Raw genomic sequence first — 15,466 nt, 5'->3', positions numbered from 1 at the left:
CTTCCCCCCCCACCCCCACCACAGACAAGTCTCAGCATCCAACAGCACCTTCCCCTCCCCATCACAGGAAGGTCCCAGCATCCAACAGCACCTCCCCCCCAACCGCAGGTAGGTCCCAGCATCCAACAGCACCCCCCCCAACCACAGGTAGGTCCCAGCATCCAACACCCCCCGAGCGAGTTTGAGCGCTCCACTGTTCACCCCCCCCCCCCCCCCACAACATTCGTTCTGGCGGCGACCCTGGGGCTAAGTGAGAGGATGGATCAGCTTGTGACTCGAATGACAGAGCAGACTCGACAGGCCGACTTCTGCTCCTATATCCTGCAAGCATGATCTTGAGAAGTGAACTCTGAGGCTAGAGGAGCAGTGTGTCTACAAGGCGACAGCATCCAGGGTTCTCAGGCTCTAATGTCATCTTGGACAGGGGACTGACTTGCAGCTGAATCAGCTTGGAGGAGGGGAAACAGGAAGTTGAATGGGGGCAGTGGAGAGGAGAATGGTGACGGAGCAGGGTCCCACAACCCTGCAGCGAGTGGAACGAAGCAAGAGGACTGGAAATACTTGGTGGACAAAGCAGCTTTTGTGCAGAGAGTAAATTAATGGATGACCTGAGATCAGAACTTCTGACGCTCACAAGAAAGGCTGATTAGCTGACATGGTTGAATTCGGTGTTGAGGTCAAAGGGTGAACAAAATGCAAAGATCTCCTTAGAGTGCAAGTTGAGCCATTTTGTGCAGTGCAGCAGGTCAAAGCTGAGGTCAGAGTGGGAATGGAAGCTCGGGGTCACAAAACAGAGCAGGAGGATGTTATAGGTTTAGGTGACAGCTTATCTCCCTCAGCACCAACTACCCAATCACTCCTTCCCTTGGATCACTTGGCAGTAGGCTCGACAGTCCAGTGCCAGACAGTCCTCTTATCAACATATCCACTTCAACACTTCCTGGACCCCACACACCAATGGCATCATGAAGAAAGCCCGTCAGCGCCTCTACTTACTCAGGGGTTTGCAGAGGTTTGGTTCATCAGAAACCCTGTCAAAGGCTGCATGAAGGTCCGGTATAGGGGACACCAATACCCCTGAGCATAAAGCCCTGCAAAAGGTAGTGGACATCACAGGCAAAACCCTCTCCACCATCGAGAACATCTGCAGGGAACACTGCCATCGGAGAGCAGCAGCGATCACCAAGGACCCACACCACCCAGCACACACTCTGTTCTCGGTGCTGCCATCCGGAAAGAGGTATCAGTGCCACAAGATACACACCACCAGGTTCAGGAACAGCTGCTACCCCTCACAATCAGACTCCTCAACCACAAACTCAGTCAGAGATTAATGTAAGGAATCTTATTTTTTCACTTTATTGATGCCCATTGTTTGAGGCATCCTTCAATGCCCCGTGACAGAAGGACTCCAGACTGGGGTCCTTCTCCACAGTGCCCACGCACTGACTGCACCAAGCCTTGGTGTGTACCTCAGCACATCGTCCTGAAGTTTACAATGTACCAGTCGGCAACATTGAGGGTTAAAGGGCCTATACTGTATTGTTCTATGTTCCCTTTCCTCATCGACATCTCCGTGTGCTGAAAGACCAACAAGTTTCGGGCAGACCAAAGTGCATCTTTCGTTGAGTTGATGGTCTTCCAGCAGTTCTGGATGTCTGCCTCTGTGCGCATCCTAGGAACAGCCAATGGATTAGAGAGCTCTCTCACACTGCTGCTGGGAAATGAACCGCGACAAGGACCTTCTCCACACATTCTTCTCATTCTGCAGAGGTGGGTGACTGTGTCCACTCCACCGCAGTCATCTCAGGGTCAACATATGTTGTGGGTAATGTTCTAGTTGTGCAGGAAGGATTGGACTGGGAGGATTCCTCTCAATGCCAACCAGGCCAAGTCCTGGTGCTTATTTGAGAGCACTGATGATGAGGCATTCTGCTAGATGTCCTGGACAGTCTGCTCAGCGAAACACATCGCAGGAATTCATCACGTCCTTGTACCTCAGTGTCTGACCACTGCCTGATGGCCTTATGGTCAAAGGTATTTGTCCAGCTGACTGGGACATTACGTGGCAACGGGGCCAGGCCCATTCTTCAGAACACATGAGGCAAGGAGAACATCGGCACATAGCAGCACTTGGTGCCCTTGTACACTGGTTCCACGCACAGCCTGATGCAACCACTGGAAGGTGGTCATCAGGACAAGGGCCATGTTGAGTACGGCCCTGCCTCCACTGCCTGGCAACCTGTACATGGCGACCCTTCAAACCCTATCCATTTTGGATCCTCCTGCAAATGGGGCGGTGATGTTGGGATGGGCCACACCTTCACCATGTACAGCAGTATTGAGAGCACCTTTCACCTGTTGACCAGGTTATGAAGAGGGAGTGTCATGTCCACAACACCCAATTTTTAGTGGACCTGTGAGATCCACTCTAACCAATATTTCGTCCATGCCTTATCCCCTCCGAACCAGACCTCCAGCACCCGAAGGAATTACCTGCCACCTTAGAGCATTCCCTTTCTCCCAGTCACCTTGGCTCCTAACACTGACACACTGGACACAGAGTTGTAGTTCCTAGCACCTTGCCTGGCCTTACCCGAGGTTGGTAGTACCGTGACTTCCCTCTCCCACTTTCAAAAGTAGGCTACCCTCCAATCTGAACAAGTCCAGATTCCACAGAACCCTGGAACATTACAACCTCCAAAGCCATCCATTCCCAAACTCTTGGATTTCTGGTCCTTGGGATTTATCATCACCTTGTACCATGGTCTCATAAAGAGCCCATTTCGTCAGTTCCTCCTTCTCCCTGTGAGTCTCCATCTGTGATAATTGATTCTGCTATTTAATTCCTATCTTTTCCTTAATCCTTATTAGATTCGCTCCCCTCAACATGTCTGTGTGTATGACTTCCCTTTCTTTGTAACAAAAACAGCTCTTGGAATCTGTTCCCATCTCACACCTGGATACTCTCGGGTTACATCCAGCCTTCTTCAATCAGTCGTGCTATTTCTGGCCTCTTCCTTTGACCGAATGTTATCCTTAATTTTTTTCCCCAAGGATGAATCATTTTTCCTGTTTTCTCTGTGAGTCAAAGGTATCCATTTTTTTTGCAACTTGTTCATTATTTCTTTTACCACCAGCTGTCCACTGTGATACCATCCAACATGTTCTCCCAATCAACCACACCCATTTCTCCTCCCTTGTTCCTGATGTCTGGATTGAAACCCTAGTTTCCCATTGAACTGCATCACTTTCAGTCATTCAATTATACTACAGCCACTCTTCCTTAACAAGGTCACCAGTTAACCCTTTCTCACTGCATGGGATGTTGAACTGTCTTTCCCTGGCACGTCCTATCTTTGTCTGAGCTGAGGATATTGCTGCATGTATTGTCTATTCCAGCCTGCCCTTTCCCCGAGGAACATTTGTGAATTCGATAGTTCTGCAACACCCCAGTCCAACTCCAGCTTTTCAATCATAGATTGAATGACAAAATGATTTACACTGCAGAGGGAGGTCTCAATGATCCAGGCTGGGGAGTAGCCTGCTCACTCAGCCGCCGTGCATGTCATGTGATGTCATGGATCTGTGAGAGAATTCAACCACTAGCCAGCCGCAGTTCAATCCTAGTGGGACGGTCAGCCACCATGTCGTCTTTTCCTCAGGGTGACATTCCGCCGCCCACCCCCCCACCCCCCGGCTTGTTTACTGGTCACGGGGGTGTCTGTGCTTCCGTTCCTGGAGCTTCAGCTGAACCCCATGGGGTTTGAGGTCACCTGTACCTGTGCATCACTATTGTCTGGAACAGAGCACACTGGCATAAGAGTTGAGATGTCATGGCAAAGTTATACAAGTCACACCCCAACTGCAAAGAAGGGTTTTCTCCAGATGCTCTGGTTTTGTCCCACTCTTCAAAATGTACTGAGGGTTGGGATTTGGGATTAGGCTCATGAGCCAGAAAACCCTGTTACCAGTTGCATCACAGACTGGTATAGGGACTAGTATAGGAAGAAGGAGACCATCTGAGCTGTCGGTAGAAGCAAGATCTTCTTGAGTATTCATTCGCTTCCCTCGCAAATTTCTTCCATCTCCCATTGCAGCATTCCTCGATACTTGAGATACTCTGAACCATGTTCAAATCTGGCGCTGTCCATAAGGAGTTTGTACATTCTCCCCGTGTCTGCATGGGTTTCCTCCGGGTGATCCAGGTTCTTCCCACAGTTCAAAACAAACAGGGGATATTTGGGTGGTTCTGGCTTGTTGTCCAGAAGGGCCTGTTACAGTGCTTTTCATCTCAATTTTTTTTAAATTCTTTCTCATTACCGGGAACCTCTGTCAATCATCCACAGGCATGTGGTTGACCTCCTCCACCAGTGAAAGGAGTTTCTCTCTTTCCCGACGGGAGCAGCTGAAAGATGCTGTGTGCAGGGTGGAAGGGGTCCTCAATGATTTTGCAAGCCCTCTTCAGACAACGATCCCAATAGATTAGATCGATGCAGGGGAGGGAGACCATCCAGGACATTCTCGGTAGAGCTCATTAACGTGATGGTGGCCGGTCGCCTTTCCAGCTTCAGCCTTCCCAGGAAGTGCAGTCACTATTGTGCCTTCCTGACAAGTGAGGCAATGTTGTGTCCACAATAGGTCACTAATTTAGTGAACTCCAAGGAACTTAGTGCTCTCCACTCTCTCCACTACGGAGTCATTGATGTGTAGTGGAGGGTGGTCGTTCCTGGTCCTCCGGAAGTCCACGATCAGTTCCTTCATCTTGTCCACATTGAGACTTGGGTTGTTATTCTCGCACCATATCACGAAATTTTCTACCTCTTCTCGTTGTTACTGATGAGGTCGACGACTGTTGTGTCATCTGCAAACCTGATGACACTGTTGGAACTGGATTTGGCAATGCAGTCATGGGTCAACCAACCATGCCAAAACGCACTCTCTTTTCCCCTCTCCCATTGAAAAGAAAGCTCAAAGACGATTCTTCCCTGTGGTTGTCAGGCTCCTGAATGAACCCCATAACAGTGCTCACGTTACTTTTACTTGGTGCTAGTTGATTTTTTCATTGTAATCCTACACACTTTACCTGGCCGTATGTTTTGTGTGTCACTCGAACGTTAAAGATAACCCGTTAGCCTAAGAACCCAGTAAAAATGCTGGTGAAACAGTGTACTCTATATAGCAACGGTAAAGATATATAACCAACATTTTGAGCTCGAGTCCTTCATCAAAGTCCTTCTCATTGCACTAGGCATTGGACATATCAGCAGAGTGAATCAAATATTAAACAGGAGAGCACAGTAGCAGGCCCAAGGGCACGCGTGACTCCACCAACGACAAAAACAATTTAATTTCCATCCTCCTCCACGTGGTCTGCACTCATCCATTTCCTGCCTATTCGCTCATCTCTGAAATATGGCTTCTTCCCTTACCATGTGTCCAACACTGTGGAAAAGATGCACCTCGCATATTTCTTCAAACTTTCCCCCTTTTAGTTCTTTCTTCTTTGGCTTGGCTTCGCGGACGAAGATTTATGGAGGGGGTAAAAAGTCCACGTCAGCTGCAGGCTCGTTTGTGGCTGACAAGTCCGATGCGGGACAGGCAGACACGATTGCAGCGGTTGCAGGGGAAAATTGGTTGGTTGGGGTTGGGTGTTGGGTTTTTCCTCCTTTGCCTTTTGTCAGTGAGGTGGGCTCTGCGGTCTTCTTCAAAGGAGGTTGCTGCCCGCCAAACTGTGAGGCGCCAAGATGCACGGTTTGAGGCGTTATCAGCCCACTGGTGGTGGTCAATGTGGCAGGCACCAAGAGATTTCTTTAGACAGTCCTTGTACCTTTTCTTTGGTGCACCTCTGTCACGGTGGCCAGTGGAGAGCTCGCCATATAACACGATCTTGGGAAGGCGATGGTCCTCCATTCTGGAGACGTGACCCATCCAGCGCAGCTGGATCTTCAGCAGCGTGGACTTGATGCTGTCGACCTCTGCCATTTAGTTACACATACAGTATATGACATTTCAAAAAGACCCGATCTACGCCTCACATCATTTTATAACCTTATCAGGTCTCCCCCCCTTAGCCTCCAAAGTCCTACCGAAATCAATTCCAGTTTCCAGCCTGTCCACACAGCTCATACCCTCTAATCCAGGCAAAATCTCTTCTGTCCCCCCTCCCCAAAGCCCCATGTCCTTCCTGTGACACACAGACCAGAACAGCACACAGAACTTCAAGTGAAGGCTCACAACAGATTTTCAGCCATAGCATGACTTCACAAACATTTGTACTCGGCAGCGTGACCGATGAAGACATGGGCTGTTCTTCACAGGACTTGGCCTCTGGGGTGGCAACAGATTCCCCCATGTAGTCCTCAGGGGACTGCCATTGACTTCCACTTTCCTCACCTTTCTCCTGCTTGAACTTCATCTCCTCTTTCTCCACCCAAATTCCCATCTGGACGATATCTGTTGTATCCTTTGACATCATTCACACCAATTCTCTTGTCATCTGTAAACCTACTATTCTGACCACATACATTTTCATCCAGTTCATCGGTGTATGTTGCAGCCTTCTCTCTGTCCGGGTCAGTGACAGGATCTCCCAGCGGCCAACCATTTCAGTTCCACGGCCCACTCCCATTGTCATATGTCTGTCCATGGCACTATCCTAACCATAAATTGGAGGAGCAACACCTAATCTTTCCTCTGGGCACTCTCCAACCGGATGGCATGAACATCAGCTTCTCTGGTTTCTGCTCTCCTTTCTCCCTCCCTCCCCCTTCATCTCTGTTCCTCCAGCTCTCCACCCCCTTCCATCTCCATTCACAGAGCCATCCCACCTCTGTGCCCTCTCTCCCTTATCCACATTACTGCCTGCCTGTGAGTCTGTGCTCCTCCCCTGCCCCTTCCCCCCCCATTTTATTCAGGTGCCTGCCTACATATTGATCATACTTTGATGAAGGGCTCAAGCCTGAAATGTTGGTAATGCACCTTTATCCTTGCTACTTACCAGTTATATTTTTACTTTTTAAAGGCTGCTGCCTTTTCACCTCCCCATCCCGTTCCCGCTACAACACATTTTCTCCGCTGAGGCCCGTCCAGCAGCACAGTTTGTGCAACACCTTTACTGTACCAGCGACTGGGACCTGGGTTTGAATTTCGTGCTGCCTGTAAGGAGTTTGTACGTTCTTCCCATGGCTGTCTGGGTTTTCCCCGGGGTTGGGGGGGGGAGGGGAAGGTGTTTGGGTTAGTAGGGTGTAAATTGGGCGGCATGGACTCGTGGGCTGTAATGGCCTGCTACCTTGGTGTTTGTCTAAATTTTAAATGTTTAAAGTAGACAAACCATATCTCGCCATCCACCTGGACCATCGCCAGCCCAATGGGATGAATATAGAATTTACTGATTTCCCCTTTTTTTTCAGTAACTCATCCACACCCCAATTTCCCCTTCCCTTCCACCACCACCATCCCCCCACCAGCTTCATTCTAAACCTCCTCTGGTTCCATCCCCCTCACCCCTATCTCCCCAATGGATTCTCCTCCTTAAAATTGATTCGACCTTGGCCTTTCTTTATACCTCCAGAGTCATGTTCCAGCTGATAAATACCCATTCATGACAACGCTGTACTTCACGCCCAACTTAGCCCGAGGAAGCATGCAACGTCCTTCAGCTCTGGTGAGCAGCCGAGAAACAGGAAGTTTCTCAAATGCCTTCATCATCCTCTTCAGCTCTGTCATCTCATTGAATTTGATCAAATCAGCTCAACATTTAACTAGGGGACATAGCCTCAAGATCCAGGATAGCAGATTTAGGACAGAGATGAGGAGGAACTGCTTTTCCCAGACGGTGGGGAGTCTGTGCAATTCGCTGCCCATTGAAGCAGTGAAGGCGACCTCAGTCAATGCATTTTAGACAAGGTTGGATATGGGGAGAGAGAGAAGGTAGGTGGAGATGAGCCCATCATCAGATCAGCCATGATCACATTGAATGGTGGAGCAGATTCGACAGGCCAGATGGCCGATTCCTGTTCCTATTTCTTGTTCTTATGTTCTAACATATCCAGCTTGGATCAGAGATTGAGGGAGTGAGGGAGGGGACAGAGGGAGATTGAGGGAGGGAATAGGGGGAGTGAAGGGCAGACAGACTGGGGTGGGGGGCAGTGGGGGTGGGGGCAGACAAACTGGGGAGGGGGCAGACAAACTGGGGAGGGGGCAGACAAACTGGGGAGGGGGCAGACAAACTGGGGAGGGGGCAGACAAACTGGGGAGGGGGCAGACAAACTGGGGAGGGGGCAGACAAACTGGGGAGGGGGCAGACAAACTGGGGAGGGGGCAGACAAACTGGGGAGGGGGCAGACAAACTGGGGAGGGGGCAGACAAACTGGGGAGGGGGCAGACAAACTGGGGAGGGGGCAGACAAACTGGGGAGGGGGCAGACAAACTGGGGAGGGGGCAGACAAACTGGGGAGGGGGCAGACAAACTGGGGAGGGGGCAGAGGGAGTGAAGGGCAGATGAACTGGGGAGGGGGCAGAGAGAGTGAGGGGCAGACAGACTGGGGAGGGATAGAGGAAGGGGGCCGGGGGAGTGGGGAAAGGGCCAGAGGGAGTGAAGAAGTGTTTTGAAAGCCTAGTTATGAAGCACATGAGCTCCTGATGGAGCCGTGAAATGGATATGTTCCAGTTCGACTATTGTAGTAACAGATCTACAGCAGATGCTATCTCACTGGCTCTACACAAAGCCCTGGAACACCTGGACAGCAAAACTGCATCAGGATGCTTTTTAATCGACGACAGTTCAGCTTTTAACACTATCGTCCCCTCACAATTGATCAAAACTGTGTGATTAGATCAAGGATTTTTTCACCTCTAGACCACACAATCAGTGAGGATTGGTAAGAACTTCTCCATCAGTACCGCAGCATCACAGGGCTGCGTTCTTAGCCCCCGGCTCTACTCACTTTACACCTACAACCGTGTGGCTCCAATAATACCATCTACAAATTTGCCGATGGTACCACGGTACTGGGTTGTATAAAGAAAGGCGATGAGTCGACATACAGGTTCGAGATTGAAAACTTGGCCGAATATTGCACAACAACAACCTTGCCCTCAATGTCACCAAACCCAAGGTGCTGATTGCTGACTTCAGGAAAGGAAAGCCAGAGATTTACAATCTAGTGATCATTGCGGGATCAGAGGTGGAGAGGGTGAATAAATTTAAGTTCCTGGGAGTCACTATTTCAGAGGATATTTCCTGGACCTATGGCATCATAAGGAAAGCGCGTTAGCACCTCTACTTCCTCAGGAGTTTGCAAAGGTTTGGTATGACAAATTTCTACAGAGGTGTGGTGGGAAGTGTGCTGTCCAGCTGCATCATGGTCTGGTATGAGAACACCAATAACCCTGAGCATAAAGCCCTACAAAAGGTACTGGACACAGCCTAGGATGTCACAGGCAAACTCTCTCCACTATTGAGTATATCTACAGGGAACCATCATCAAGGATCCACACCACCCAGCACACACTCTGTTCTCGCTGCTGCCTTCAGGAAAGAGGTATTGGTGCCACAAGATTTGCACCAACAGGTTCAGGAACAGCATCTCCCCCTCCACTATCAGACTCAACAACAAACTCATTCAGTGACTCGTTTAAGGAATCTCACTTGTGCACTTTATTGATTTTCTTTTGTTCTCTCTGTATTGCAGTTTGTTTACATTCATTATCTGGGTAGTTAAGAAGGCATATGACATGCTGGCCTTCATAAATCATAGCATAAACTAGAGAATAGCTGTTTAAGGTATTGGTGAGGCCATGTGCAGAGATTTACAAAATTATTGCCTGACTTACATCTAGAGTACAGAGGAAGATGAAGGAGACAGCGACTTTATTCACTGGAACGTAGACGGTTGAAGGGGGTTATGATAGAGGGATTTAAAATTATGAAGGGAATAGATGGACTCAACATGAGTAGACTCTTTCCACTGAGGGCAGGGGAGACTGGAACAAGAGGGCATGAGTTAAGGGTAAGGGGGCAAAACTTTAGGAGAAATGTTAGAAGATGCTTCTTCATTCAGAGATAGGTGGCAGAATGGAATGATCTTCCAGAAGAGATAGTTGCGGCAGGGTCCTTTCTGTCACTGAAGAGAAGGTTGGATGCGTACATGGATATGAGGGGGTTGGAGGATAAGGCTGGAGGGGGAAACTAGTGGAATGGTTTGTGTGAACCGACATGGGCTCGAAAGGCCGATATGGCCTGTTTCCATTTTGAAAAGTTTCATGTGGTTTACATATTTTACACTGTGTACAGTTTATTTTGTGCATTACCAATTAGTGGTAATTCTGTCACGCCTGCAGGAAAAAGGAATCTCAGGGTTGTATGTGATGTTGTGTATGTACTCCGACAATAAATCTGTATCTGAGTAAGGCAGAGGGCTTCTGATTCCTTATTCAACCCTCTGTAACCCAGGTGGGCATCCTTTTTATTTTTAATTTAGACATGCAGGATGGTAACAGGCCATTTCTGCCCTTGAGTAAGTACCAGGATGTAGGTTAATTGAGCAACATTTCCTCTACCTATTCAATTCTTTCCTCTGCTTCCATTAGGCCAGTGGTTCTCAACCTTTTTCCTTTCCACTCACATACCACTTTAAGTATTCCCAATGTCATCAGTGCTCTTATTAATCGGCCTTTCGAGTCCATGCCGGTTCACACAAACCATTCCACTAGTTTCCCCCTCCCACACTCCAGCCTTATCCTCCAACCCCCTCATATCCATGTGAGAAAAAGGTTGAGAACCACTGTTTTTGGCTGCCTAACCTTTCCTTAATTGCCCTTTGCATGCCACCAATGTCTTCAAGGTCTTTTTAATTTGCCCAATGGCCTCTAATATTTCCTTGGCAAAGGGCATCAAACCCTCTGCCTCTTTTGTCAGTCTTCCATCACCATGCACTGTTTTTCTTTCATCTCTGTTCTTTTTCTTCTCTTCTACCTTTCTCTCTGACTCCAGGCCACCCTACCACACATCTGTCCCACCACTCTCCTCCTTCAGGCCATGTTGCCCTTGGTATCTAGCAGACCCGATGCCTCGGATGCCCTCCAATGGCCCAGACCTGACCTCCTCCCGCCTGCTAATTGGAGCAGCCTTACCAGGTAAGGGTTCACTTTCCCTGACTCCTCCTTTCCTGGCCCATGGAATCCTTCTCTCCGCACCGCTGACTCCCCAGGTCCCGCGCCTCCAGGTTTCCCACCACCACTGTCGTCACTACCTGGTTTTGCCGCCCTCACACCTCTGCTTCTCTTGCTGCCATCGACAGCTCCTCCCTCTCCCTCTCGGCCCAGATCTCCCTAACTCAAGCCTCCAAGCTCCCAGTCCTCACCACCGCCACCGCTACCGCTACATCCATATCTACTGCCGTCTTCTCCATCCCGGCCCGACAGCTCTCCTGACACCTCGCCGAGCACCTTCATGGGCTAGCCTCCCACAGGCTGACCTCGTCCACCACCTCCCATGGGCTCCCCTCCTGATAGGAAGGTCCCTGTACAGGTACCAGTGCTGCAGCTGTCGCCATCTTTGGCCTCTGGGGGGGGGAGGGGGAAGAGGTAAGGCCCCTCCACCCCCTCTGCCATGAGGTAAGCTTTTCCTCTTGCTGTCTGCTTTTTTTCCCCCATTCTTTTAACTTTATGATTATCTCTTCTGTGGATTCCTACAGGGGATTTCTACCACTTAACCTTTTTTTAAATCTTTCTACCTCACCAAGCCTCCACTGCCGTCGTTCTGCACTCCAAGAGTCAAAAATTCACGCCATCCATTTCTGAGTAACAAAGTGTCTCTAACAACCTGTCATTATCCAACCACAACAATGCACACACCCTCTGGTTCCTCGAATGGCTGACAAAATTTGGTACGTCACCAGCATCCCTCAACACTTCTATAGGTGTTCAAAGCATCCACTCGAGCTGCGTCACAGTGTGGGGTGAGATCTACTCGTCCAAGATCGCATTAAGTGGCAGAGATAAAAACTCAGCACAGACAACCACACACAACCTGCTTCAACACACTCACCCCCCCTTCCGCTACATCAACTCCATTCCACACGCCCCCTCCCCTTCATCAACTCCGTCCCACATCCCCACTCCCCTACATCACCTCCGTCCCACACACCCCCTCCCCTACATACTCTGTCCCACACACCCCTCCCCTACATCAACTCTCAACTCCGTCCCACACACCCCTCCCTTACATCAACTCCGTCTCACACACCTCCTCCCCTACATCAACCCCGTCTCACACACCTCCTCCCCTACATCAACCCCGTCCCATACACCCACTCCCCTATATCAACTCCGTTCCTCACGCCCCCTCCCCTTCATCAACTCCGTCCCACATCCCCACTCCCCTACATCACCTCTGTCCCACACACCCCCTCCCCTACATACTCTGTCCCACACACCCCTCCCCTACATCAACTCTCAACTCCATCCCACACACCCCTCCCTTACATCAACTCCGTCTCACATACCTCTTCCCTACATCAACTCCATTCCACACACCTCCTCCCCTACATCAACCCCGTCCCATAAACCCACTCCCCTACATCACCTCCGTCCCACACACCCCCTCCCCTACATACTCTGTCCCACACACCCCTCCCCTACATCAACTCTCAACTCCGTCCCACACACCCCTCCCTTACATCAACTCCGTCTCACACACCTCCTCCCCTACATCAACCCCGTCTCACACACCTCCTCCCCTACATCAACCCCGTCCCATACACCCACTCCCCTATATCAACTCCGTTCCTCACGCCCCCTCCCCTTCATCAACTCCGTCCCACATCCCCACTCCCCTACATCACCTCTGTCCCACACACCCCCTCCCCTACATACTCTGTCCCACACACCCCTCCCCTACATCAACTCTCAACTCCATCCCACACACCCCTCCCTTACATCAACTCCGTCTCACATACCTCTTCCCTACATCAACTCCATTCCACACACCTCCTCCCCTACATCAACCCCGTCCCATAAACCCACTCCCCTATATCAACTCTGTCCCACACGCCCACTCCCCTACATACTCTATTCCACATACCTCCTCCCCTACATCAACCCCGTACCATACACCCACTCCCCTATATCAACTCCATTCCACACGCCCACTCCCCTACAACTCCGTCCCACACCCCCTCCTCTACATCAACTATCCCACACACCTCTCCCCTACATCAACTCCGTCCTACACCCCAATCCCTGTCACACACCCCTCCCCTCCATCGACGCCATCACACGCCTCCTCCCCTACATCAACTCTCAACTCCATCCCACACATCCCTCCCCTACATCAACTCCATCCCACACACCCCCTCCTCTACATCAACCATCCCACACACCTCTCCCCTACATCAACTCCGTCCTACACCCCAATCCCTGTCACACACCCCTCCCCTCCATCGACGCCATCACACGCCTCCTCCCCTACATCAACTCTCAACTCCATCCCACACATCCCTCCCCTACATCAACTCCATCCCACACACCCCCTCCTCTACATCAACCATCCCACACACCTCTCCCCTACATCAACTCCGTCCTACACCCCCAATCCCTGTCACACACCCCTCCCCTCCATCAAACCCGTCACACACCCCCTCCCCTCCATCACACACCCCCTCCCCTCCATCACACACCCCCTCCCCTCTACCGACTCCATCACACACCCCCTCCCCTCTACCGACTCCATCACACACCCCCTCCCCTCTATCAAACCCGTCACACACCTCATTCCCTCCATCAACCCCATCACACACCCCCTCCCCTCTACCGACTCCATCACAAATCCCCTCCCCTCCACCGACTCAGTCACATCCCCTCCCCTCCATCGACTCCGTCACACACCCCCTCCCCTCCGCTGACTCCATCTGTAACTTCTGCTGCCTTGGGCAAACAGACTATAAAAGACCACACACTCTTCTCTCTCCTCCCATCAAGAAGATTCAAGGACAGTTTCATTCCTGCTGTTATCAGACTTCTGAATGAACCTCACCCAGAGAACAAACATTGTCTTTGCCTGAGACTAATTGATCTCTCTCTCCTAACTGCACTTCTGCTCTGTGTTTTACTTAAATTTAGACATACAGAATGGTAACAGTCCCTTTCCATCCAAGACTCCATGCCGCCCAATTACCCCTTACCACCCCTGGTATGGTTTTAATGGTTGGAGGAAACTGGAGCACTTGGAACCCATGCAAACTCGTACAAATAGTGCTAAATTTGACCCCTGGATGCTGTCGCTGTGACAGCATTGCGCAAACCACACTGTCCTTTCTGTACCATGTGCGGGAGGTCGATAGACTGCTCACAAAACAACCATTCTTTCTGCACCTGGGAACGTGTGACAATGAACTTGAACAGCTCAACCAGTACTGGAGGGAGAATGTGGCTGAGAAGCAAAGATCCTGGATTCCCTCATTTCAATTCCAGGCCACATTTCCATCACACCCTCTGCTCAGGGTGAGTACCTTCTCACATCCTCCCTTCAGTTTCCACTGCTCAGCCAGCTTCTATTGGCTGCTTGCAAACAATGCTCAAGATGATGTCATGAATGCCTTCAAGAATTAATTGGGGGCAGATTACAAGGTCAACAGTGGGAGGGCAGCAAATATTACTTGAAATCCACGGTGAGGTCGCATCTCTGAGGGAAGTTGAAAGTTTGACCTCTGGCTTCCCAGTTGAATTCCCGAAATCTTATATATGATGTGCTTTGTTACGTAAATAGATTTTTTGGGGTCTGGAGAAGAATGCAGACAGCTCGCCACAGAACGGCTGTCGTTCCACATATTCTCTCTGTCTCCTCCCTATCACGAGGACACGGATCCCAGGAGCACCTCTAACCATCCCAACCCCAGCTGCAGTGTCAGAGCTCTGGGCCAAAGTGATGAATGGGAGCAGAGGGCAAATGGTCTGACCTTGGGGAGCAAGGCGCACACAACAGGGTGGAATTCCGCTGAGCTGGACTGTAGCGGGCCATCCCTGCATTATTCTGCAGGAGGGTTACTGTGATCACTCCAGCAAGGTGAAGTGGCCAAGTCAACACCATAAACAAGGAAACTGAAATTTTGCCTGGCTTTCCTGTTGCCTGGGGTTCACCTAACTAGAGACATATCGTGGGCAGTCAACATCTCCTCTCATCAGGAAGGCACAACAGCGACTGCACTTCCTGAGAAGACTGAAGCGGGCAAAGCTTCCAGCCATCATTATATCAATCTTCTACAGGAGCTCCATCGAGAGCGTCCTGGCCAGCTGCATCACTGTGTGGTACAGTTACTGCTGTGAAATGGATTGGAGGTCAATCCACAGGACCATGAGTGGCAGAGAGGATCACTGATATTTCCCTCTCTACCACCCTTTCCCACACCCCCCCAATCGACATGGTCTACCGGGATCACGAAATCATTGAGAACTTCTTCCACCC

The 15,466-nt window shown here is 50.4% G+C and overlaps 1 protein-coding gene across 4 annotated transcripts in view; it reads right to left on the bottom strand.

Annotated features, from left to right (window-relative positions):
* The window catches only part of LOC138758536 (lysophosphatidic acid receptor 2-like), a 101,464-nt gene that overhangs the window by 85,267 nt on the left and 731 nt on the right, over positions 1-15,466 (bottom strand). The window lies entirely within an intron of this gene.

Source organism: Narcine bancroftii, chromosome 3 (genome assembly GCF_036971445.1).
Source record: "Narcine bancroftii isolate sNarBan1 chromosome 3, sNarBan1.hap1, whole genome shotgun sequence".
NCBI classification, from domain to species: Eukaryota; Metazoa; Chordata; class Chondrichthyes; order Torpediniformes; family Narcinidae; genus Narcine; species Narcine bancroftii.
Note: the sequence above shows the minus strand (reverse complement) of the source record. Positions and strands in the feature narration are given on the sequence as shown.